Below are 10,516 nucleotides of genomic sequence, written 5' to 3'. Positions count from 1 at the left end.
TAACAAGCGACGGTCGAGCGACGAAGAGAGAGAGAGAGAGAGAGAGAGAGAGAGAGAGAGAGAGAGAGAGAGAGAGAGAGAGAGAGAGAGAGAGAGAGAGAGAGAGAGAGAGAGAGAGAGAGAGAGAGAGAGAGAGAGAGAGAGAGAGAGAGAGAGCTGTTGGGCGAAGAAGCCGGCTAACTCCGTTAGCGTCTCTCCGCTTGCCGAAGAAGATTAGTTAGCGTAAATGCCGCCGGTTGACGCATTTTTATTCCTGATTACCGCTTCTCGCCGCGCTAATCCTATTCGCTCTGACGACATTCGGGAAAACTCGACTTCACGACTGGCAACAAATTGTCCTTGAAAAAGGACGAGGAAAGGAAGGAAGAGGAAGAAACGAGGGCTGTAGATGTATGTATATAGGCACAGGGATATAAAGGAAATAGGTATTTATTTAGATAAACAGTAAGACCTGAGGTTTATGAAACATTGGTTGGCCATATAGAAAACGGACGATAATCTTGAGGATTGGTATTCTTCTTCCTGGAAACACAAAAATATCTCTTGTAATTTTATCAAGAATATAGGCCTCTTCTTTGTTATCTTTTCGTGTGACTTTTTCCTAAGAATAATTAGTAATTCATCAGTCTTATAAATTTTTAAGGCTACTAGTAAGAAATCTGTCGTCTTGAATTTGAAAATTTTGACTTTCAGCGATTCAAAAAACTCCTGGGAAATAATAAGTTTCATTCAAATCCAATAAAAATTAATATTTTGATCCGTCACATTGAATTTGTTATTTTGCAATTAAGTAGTGAATTTTTTTATATAATCTTTTGTTGGTCTTCATCAAAATAAGCTCAGAAAGAACTCCTTATTTTTATTTTTGTGGATATGAATTTTTGAAAGACATAAAATAAACTTATCTCACGAGAGTCATCTTTCCTCTTTTTTTCTACATTAGAGAAAAAGAAAAAAAATGAATGAGAAGTTCAGTTGAAAAGATCTTATAACACTTTCGAAAGTGCAACTATTTAAAGGAATTAAAACTTCAGGAACAAAAAATGATAACGGCATTTCGAAAATTTTATAAATTACACCGAACAGAATAACAATTATTTAAAGTTTAAAGTCTAAGGAAGCATCCGAAAGTCTGATCTAGGAGGTAATATTTGACATCCTTCAACAGCTTGGTGAGAAAAATGAGATTCTTCTCATGTAAAAGAAAATTTGTTTGAAAGAAATCGTTACAATACAACCGTGATTTCCAGGCCAATTCTTTCGTGAATAATCGGGAGAATGAGTTTGTCCGCGTTCCTTTGGATTCTTTTGCGCGAAGGAATACGCTAGGCAAAGAAGCGCGCGACAGTAAAAGGAGGAGCATGTCTTCGGGGCTGTCGCCTTAGACGCAATTTTGTGGCGTTATAACGACAGGCAGCGACAACTCGCGCACGCGAAATTACGAAGACTTGACAAGAAACGCGTCGCGATTCCGCCATGACGTAATCTCGTAACCTGAGTGCGTATTAAATCCAAGAGTTGTCGCAAGTTACGACAAATCCTAATTGTTAATTTTCAAAATAGAACAAACAGAAATTCTTTACGGTGAAGGGCACCTCTATAATTCTATCTGTCTTTTAACAGACATATGTTTCTTTCCATTGTTTAGTAAAATTATACAACTTAAACCATAAAATTTTAACACAAAACTTGGGCCCATTTTTATCAATGAATAATTTTAATCTCAGTTTAATTTATTCTTTTTATCTTTTTTTAATTCTATTAGTACTAAAAGAAGATAAAAGTAAGTTAAAATTAATCTATCTTTAAAATTAATCTACTAATAAAAAAGGATATTATCCAATCATCATTGATTTTAGGCCTTAATAATTAGATATTTTTATATAATTTATATTGATTTAGAAAAGATAGATATGTTTGTATAGAAATATCTAATCGTTAGGTCATCAACGCTGATCGGACTAATAATAATCACAAACAATGTTTATTTCTACCAACGTGGATTATCTTTTTTTCGATTTACTTTTTTAAATTTACTTTTCATTTTCTAGTTTTAAGAATAAGGCCCGGTTTTAAGAATAAGGCCCGGTTTTAAGAATAAGACTCGGTTTTAAGAATAAGGCCCGGTTTTATCAATGTAAGAAGAATGATAAGATTAATTTTAATCTTTTCCGATTTACTCTTATCTTTTTCCAATTTTAAAATTGTCCAAACAAAATGAGGAGTAAGTAACCGAGATTAAAATTAAGCTTACATTTGTAAAACTAGATCTAACAGATTAAAGTTAAGCTTAACATGGAACTCCAATTTCTACAAATATAAACTTTTTAATTTATTCTTTCCATTTATTTTATCTTTTTTTTGGGCCCTATTCCACTATAAGATTAAATTTAATTTCAAGTTCAATTTATTGTTTATCTTTTTTTTTGTTCTATAAAGAATCAGATCAGAAAAAGATAAATAGTAAGTTAAACCGAGATTAAAGTTAATTTTACGTCATTGTCAGTGAAACTGACAATGAGTTATATGGTTAGATCGACTGATATGAGTATCACGATATATAAAAATTAATTTATTAAAAATTTAGAACATGTTTTATGATCACTTATGACATTATAAAAGCAGAAAAAATTTACATCAAGATAACTGTAAAATTTATATTATGCAATAATTATTTTGTCATAGTATTACAATAACATATGCATGAAAAATTATTTTCAGATTTGTAATATTTTTACGATGTCACTATATGAAGCATTTATCATCATATATATAATTAAATGCAATATATAATAATGCACTTTTGCAATTATTATGTGATGTCATAAGCATAAATAATTTGTAAATTTTTCTGTATTTTAAATCGTATAAAGTAAAATAAATTTATTATAAAATTTAGGTGAACAGATTTAGGTATCGATTTTAATGTACTATTATAAATCTTTAATTAGTGCAAAAACAATTTTTTTACGTATTATATAATATCTTTGCAATGACAATATAATGACATTGTCATTAAGAATGGCAGAGCACACAGGTTTGATATTGCATATCCATTTTAAAAATATACGAGTATAAATGTACGGCGTATTTTAAGCATGATATGTGGTGTAAATATGAGGATAAAACATATTAATTGTTAATTCTATTGAGCCATTCTTAAATTTTATTTTTAATTGTTAGAATATTGAATTTTTTGTTTCTCAGAATTATATCTTGACATAAATTCATATATTCTATATTTAATACAAAATATATATTATAAATATATCCCATGTTTTAATAAATAAATTAATATCTTATATATATTCTATTTTATTTGTATTTTTATTTCGTTTTTTGATTTATTAAATACAATTGCAATATTTCGAATTACAATCAGCTCTCATTACGTATCTATGTACATTAGTTTATCAAGGTATAATTTCAAAAATATAGCTCCGAATATCTTCAGAAATCAAAGAACTTTTTAAAATTATTTTACACACACACAATTACGTAATTCACATAAGCTGCTTTGGAAAACGATTGTACATACATCAATATTACTTGTAGCTGCTAAATTAATAAAAGAAGAAATCCGCGGTCAGTTTTTAGGTTGAAAAAGGAGAAAGAAAGGATGAGAAAGAAAAAAATTTGAATTGCAAAGAGGAGAGAAAGAGAGAGGGGGGGGGGGAGAAGATCGGGGCCGTTGAATGAGGGGTTTTTTTGATCTCTCATGCCATTCTATCATTGACAATTTCGCGCAAATGGGATGGCGGTTGGGCGAGCGATTGGCGCCGGTGCGGTGGTCGGCGAGGCGTGTGCCGCGCGCCCACATTGGCGTTAAATAAGAGTAAGCCATCCGCGCCCGTCCACGGCGACGCGGCATAATTGCCTGTGAAATCACCAGATGGATTTTGCCTCCTTGTTCTGCCTCGGCACCGATTCCCCGCCGGCCGCTTCGTTCCCGCGGCGGATTTTCGTCAAGCGCGACAAACTTCGTAATTGTGAACGAGATTGTCGGCCTAAACGGATTGTTTCGACGTAGCTAAACTGGGCGGTTATCATTTGGCAGAATGACTGGCGATCGGCATTTTGATGACGATGTCAGCAGCGATTCTCTAATGCCTGTTCTACAATAGGATCGCAAATCGAGACGTAATAAGACATAAGAAATTGGCCAATCACAGTTGAAATGACAAAAATAATCGCCTATGATTGGTTATGATTTCTTACGGCTTACATCTCTACGGCTTGCGACTCTATTGTAGATTAAACTTAACCTTATCGACAATTGTTGCTATCGTTAACTAGCAATAGCCAATTAGAGCCGTGCTTTTTTCCAGGATTGTCTTGCCATTGGCTGTCGCTAGTTAACGATAGCGACAATCATTGATAAGATGTTTAGAATCACTCTACACGAGTGATTCTGTATCGAGCAGGTATCGATATTTCTTGTTAAATCGAATTTTATGTCCCAAAAGTTACCTAAGAGATCTCCAGAGTTTATTGTTAGCATAATGACAATTTTCTGAAATTTATCGATTCGATGAATTATGAAAGAATAATTTTGAATGATTTAAAATTTTATTGGATACATATTTAAAAATAATTTTATTGTACCATCACACAAAATAATTTTGTCGGACACTCAAACTGGTTGCTAGAACATCAAATTTTTTGCAGCTTTGCTCTTCATTTTTTAGTTTCCAACATAATTATCTTTCATGATAAGACAGTATTTTATCGATAGAAATCTGGATATCTTGGAATCCGTTTTCTCACCTATTTAAAATAGTTCAAAACATCTCTAAAAATTCATATACTTTTAACTTTTTAAAACAAATGTTTAAACTTTATTTTGGAAAATATATATAATAATATAGTATATAGTATATATTATACATTGAACTTGTAAGAAATTTAAAAGAATTTGCACGAACAGGAATCAGTCGGATAAATTTCCCCAATAATTTGTATGTGATATTTTTCAAGAATAAAAGCCTAGAATATAATATTTGGTGGTCCAACAAAATTATTTTCAAATCCAGATAAAATTTCAGATCTTTCAGCAAAATCGCTCTTTTCATGAACACAAAAAAATCTCTGTAATTCATACTTTATAGAACTTTTTGTTATTTATTTATGCGTTAAAATTTTAATCTAAAGATCATTCAATTTTGACACAAAAAATATGGTCTATCTTAGTAACAAGTGAATTCAAACAACTTCGAATGACATTCGTTCGTTCATTGTATCCAGAGAAAATAATGTATCAATTATGTTCGTGATTACATTCTCGGATACATCGACACGTCGACTAGAAGCTGAACTTGTTAGCGAACGAAACGACATTCGCAAACACGTGGAATTCCCCCGAGTGCCGCCGCGATAAATTGCACCGGGAGTGCTCGGTCTCTCGAAAGTATCATCGCGCGTTTCTCTACAATCGTCGAATCGAATGGAAAGAAAGCAGCGCCGAGTGAACGATAACTCAATTATCAGAGATGTTAAATAAATACGCGCGATTGCTATACTCTTCCTATTTCGGGGCTGACCCGTTTCTATGTTTAGGTATCTTTAGGCTTTCCACAAAGCGTATTGCCCTTTCCCTTTATTTCTTTACATGATAGTTCAATAATTCGACATTCCACTCGATAATTTTATACGTTTTACTGTTTTAACGTTAATTTCAAAGGTTGCCAGATTTTAAGCAACTTTTAATAGGCCTGTTTTTTTAGCTGAATTTCTTACACAGTTTATTTTTCTCTTTTTCTCTCCAACGCGAAAAGAAAAGAAGGAAAAATGAACCGTGCAGGAAGTTCAGTTAAAAAGAAGTTTTTGCAAGATTTGTGAGTCACCTAAAAGGCGATCAAGTATATATATCGTTTAATCTAGCAACCCTGCAGTTTAGAATGAGTTTCTCAGTTAATTTCTCATGTTTAATTTAACCGTAATAACAATTCCAAACATTTATAGAGGATTTTTCATTACTAGCATCTTTATTTTCTCCGAGTCCCTGTAGTTTGAAGATTGTTCTAAGGGAATAACGCGCAAGCAATTGCTGCACAAACAATTTGCGTCACTTAGGCCGACCCTCGGCGACCCTTGGCGACCCTCGATGTGACCCGGCGTGGTATCCATCGAGGCGTCTCTTTGAAAGCGAGAAGAGGCAAGGCGAGGCACCCCGCGCCGTCGGCGGCGAACAACCCCCTCACCCCTAAGCTGGCGTCGTTGGTGCGATATTTCCAGGGCGTCGAGGCGTGGGTAACGCAGTTTGCCGCAATTTCTTGTTTCCATTAGGTTGGCCGGCCTGCGGGGTAAATTCCAGCCTGCCTGTCGGTGGAGGGTTGCGCAACTTCGATGCTCCCTCTCTTCCCGTTGACGCGGCGTGACGTCGGGGCGCTCTAGGTGAGGTCAGGGAGAGAGGGATGATGACGTTCGCCGTCACCACCGCGCCACTGGGAAATGGTGCACACACAACCGCGGCTCTTCCTCCTACTGTGCCAGATCAAATGACGCGCGCCAGCGCTCACAATAACGCCTTCTTCACGCTTCAGTCCTATCCCATTCCCAAGCCGAGGCCGGGAATCCCCGCGTCTCTGTCTCTATTGGACATCCACCGATCTCGATGATAGCGCGCTGTCACAATTTGAGAGCGCGAGAGTTCAATACCGGACCTCGGTATTTAACGCTAAAAATTCCAAGTTTGAATCTAGAGGATCCGATCTAAGAATTCAGACGAAGTTTAAATGTATAGCTTTGCACAACACAGATCATTTTTATTGATAGATCTAGTTCTAACTCTTTGGCTTGTATTAATCATTCATCTGTATAAAGTATCGAGTCAGTTCGACGCGATCACAACAGAAACACGAAATCATCTTCTACTAAAATTCTTTGTTTTGAGGATATAAAAATCTAACAAAATTCACGCTTAAGTCATGGATTTAAAACTTTATCGAGATGTTATCTAATTAATTAATCCTAGACCACTGTTAATATTGAGTTACACACTGTTAATATTGCTGTTGATACGTAAATTTTATATTTTTCAAAGAAGTAAACTATTCTTAATTAATGTAACCCAAGATTTTTATACATTTCATACTTTTAATGACAAAATTTATAAACATAAATAATCTAATTATTAATTTAAAAGAACAAATCAAATAGATAAGCACCCTATCAAATTTAATTCTGTTGAGCACCAAAGCATAACACTCAATAATAACGTCCACTATTGCATCAAACTTACGTATTTTAGGGTTAAAAGTCTTCTTCTAAGATTATTTGTCGTTAATATACGATTGATGAACAAGAAGACTAAAAATATCACTTTTGGTGAAGACAGAGCACGATAAAATGACCGAATTATTAGTTCGAGAAAGCATCGAAAGGATGGATATGAGAGAGGGAGGAGGAGGAGAAGAGATTTCCATCTGGATTAAGCGAGTCCCTTTTTTCCCCCGCACGGGAAATGATTTGCCTGCCCAGTCCGCACGTCCGACTGGTCTAAGAGGACACGGGCACGAGCGATGTGATTCGGATCCGCGAGTGCTATTCGGAGGCAGACGTGCGGATAAGCCCCTCAAAGGTCCCGTGTCCCCTTCTTCAAAGGTATATCAACTTCTCCCCGGTTATACTTCGCCTACCACCACCACCACCACCACCACCACCGTTGCCACAGTCATATCGGGAGAAACACTTCCACCCCGCCGGTCTATTTGTATTCAAACCATCCCGGACTTTGTCCCTGTGCATTTTGCACGTCCCAATTGCGCCCTTCTCTACGTTGATAAGCATCCCTTTTACATTTCCGCGTTGGGAATGGAAGAAATAATTGTGTAACGTGCGGCCAATTGTCAGCGAGTATCCTGAAATGATTGGACATGATCATTGCGTCAAAAAACTGTCGCGCGCGGCTTTTAATTGCCTGTTTCTCGGGAATAAGAATAGTATGAGAAGGAAGAAGGAAACAGGAAAATAGATTAATTCATTGGAGTACACGAAGATAAAATTAAATGTAATAGAGTTTCTTTCGAATTGTAGATAGAGTTAAAATGATGGTGTGCGAATAAATATCTGTTGAAGAAAATCATTCCCAAAGTATTTAGTGTGAAAATACAATTTGTATTTTAATAACAGAATTAAGCCGAGAAATGCATATATATCTTATAACTATTGTATTCAATTAATTATTGTATTCATTTTTAATGCAACGCAAAATTTATAGCTATGTTAAATAACGAAATTAATTAACAAACTGTTAATAAGATTAAATATGTTTAGGAAATTTAATAAACGCACCCAGAAGACTCAAGATTACGTGCATTATTACCTTCCTACACACACACACACATATATATATATATATATATATATATATATATATATATATAAATACAAGTGAATCACTTTGCTTTAACTCTGTAAACTATCTGACATAGTTTGGATGGCGATGAATCGTTAATTGCGTGTGATCCAGGCCTGGATAAGGTATGATGAATTAACAGTCTTAGACAATTAAGAACCAAGTAGATTTGCCGATCGAGAAGGGGTTGCAGATAAAAACTAAAACTAAAAGACCCTAAAAATAGACTGCGACTATAAAGTATCTGTATAGAATAAATGTTATCTAATATAAATATAGAAATTGCAAAATAGTTTGACAGAGTTCGCTGGATTCTCAAGAAGGTACTTGACGACGTTCTTCAGGAACGATTTCGGGAAAGATCGAGAGTTGGAGAACAGCCCTTTTTCATAGAAGGACGCGAAAGATCGCACACTAATACGAGTCACGGCGAACATAATTTCTGTTTTTAAATCTCGCCCGCTCTCGCACCCGGTAATTGAATCCTTCGTCGAGATTACTCGAGGCGTCCGCCTGGCGTTTAGACGAGGCGGCGCTGCCTCTCGAGCGTCTCTTCTTCAGCCCGCGGGTTATTTAAGATGGATTATTATTCTGCTGGTCTGCGAAGGGCGGGCATCAGCGAAAATGAAAATGCTCTCGTTTGCAGGCAGATTAATTGCCGCGAATCAACGAGCTTAGAAAACGCTTCTCGTCAACGATGGTGACGAAGATAACGCTGAAACGCTCGACTTTCAACCGATCATAATGCAATACTATACTTCAAGCGGCACAATAAGCCGCTATATTGTGTTCTATTTATCTATCGACGTATAAAGAACATTGAAAAATTTTTATTTTAATGAATTTCAATCGACAGAATAGAAATAACTGAACTATACGTCTAAAATTGGGAAAAGTCTGGGGGTAAAGACATTAACTGTAGATACGTCCCTCTTGAATTTTCTTTCGCACGTTCGGACGGATCGATGACACAAAATCGACGAAACACGAAATCCGCCGCGACAACAATGGCGTTCGCGGAACGGCGTTACACCGTTGACGAATCGCACGTTCACGCACGCGTTTATAACATTCTGAAAGCTTGGCGAGGCGTCACCGGTGGCGGGGAGGATGGGTGTAAGGTTTTGTCGAGCTTCGCCTCGCGACAAATCCTTCTTTTGTCATGCTCGAAAATGGCGAGAGTAGAGAAAAAAGAGAAGAGGAAGGAGAAGGGGAGGGGAAGAGGAGGAAGGATAGGGGAGGAGAAGTGCATTATATTTGGATGCATATCCGGTGGCGCATGGATTTCTAAGCCTGTATCGCGGTGCTCGCTGTTATGTGAAAAATAATTTACACGCGCGCGGATATCAATGCGACCATACACCATATAATATATGAAACACACATACACTTGCATATAATTGTGCTTCGCGTTACACATGAAACGACAGATGAGAGGCGTGGCTTGCAAGGCGATACGCATCTTGAAATTTTAAGATTTTTTTCTCGATTCGTCACCGCGCGGAATCGTTATATAGTGCAATAAATTTTAATCATCTTTTCGTTTCTCAACAAGTAATACGCGTCGCGCAGTTTTATATTGAAAAAGGAGATGCTTTAAAAAACAATTCTATCATCTTTTAATTTTTAGAAATTTCTTATGTATTGTAATAACGCAAATGTAATATTTGTACTTAATATATAGTTACAAGATACAAGAAATTTAAATATTTTTTTATAATATATGAAAATAAATATGATGATACGAAGACTATCATATTTATTTTCATATATTTATGTACAACTTTAAGTGATATATTAAAATAATGAAATTTATTTACAATATTTAATGTCACATAAATGATTACACTGATTTAGAATTCCTGTTTCTCAACACTTGAATGGCAATACTTACGTATTTATCGTAAAAGAAAAAAAGATGTAAATTGTTTTAATCAACGTTTGTTAAAAAATAAAATGATTGATTTTTCAAAATTTATGAATATAAGAGTAAAAAAGTTTTATCAACAAAAGAAATTATATAACTTTTTAAGTCTTATATTTTTTTCAGCAGCTAAAAATCAACACACTAATCATCATTCATATGATTGAGATACTTTGTAACACAATGTTATTGAGACTAATGTAGAATTTTAAAGAACAGTGGCCCAACATTCTTGG

At 35.4% G+C, this 10,516-nt stretch overlaps 1 protein-coding gene across 1 annotated transcript in view; it reads right to left on the bottom strand.

Moving 5' to 3' along the window:
* The window catches only part of LOC105152062 (uncharacterized), a 102,271-nt gene that overhangs the window by 2,360 nt on the left and 89,395 nt on the right, over nt 1–10,516 (bottom strand). The gene's annotated exons all lie outside the window — the stretch shown is intronic.

The sequence above is a fragment of the Acromyrmex echinatior genome, chromosome 17 (assembly GCF_024713525.1).
Source record: "Acromyrmex echinatior isolate Ae372 chromosome 17, ASM2471352v2, whole genome shotgun sequence".
Taxonomy (NCBI): domain Eukaryota; kingdom Metazoa; phylum Arthropoda; class Insecta; order Hymenoptera; family Formicidae; genus Acromyrmex; species Acromyrmex echinatior.
This window is presented reverse-complemented; position numbering and strand designations above follow the sequence as displayed.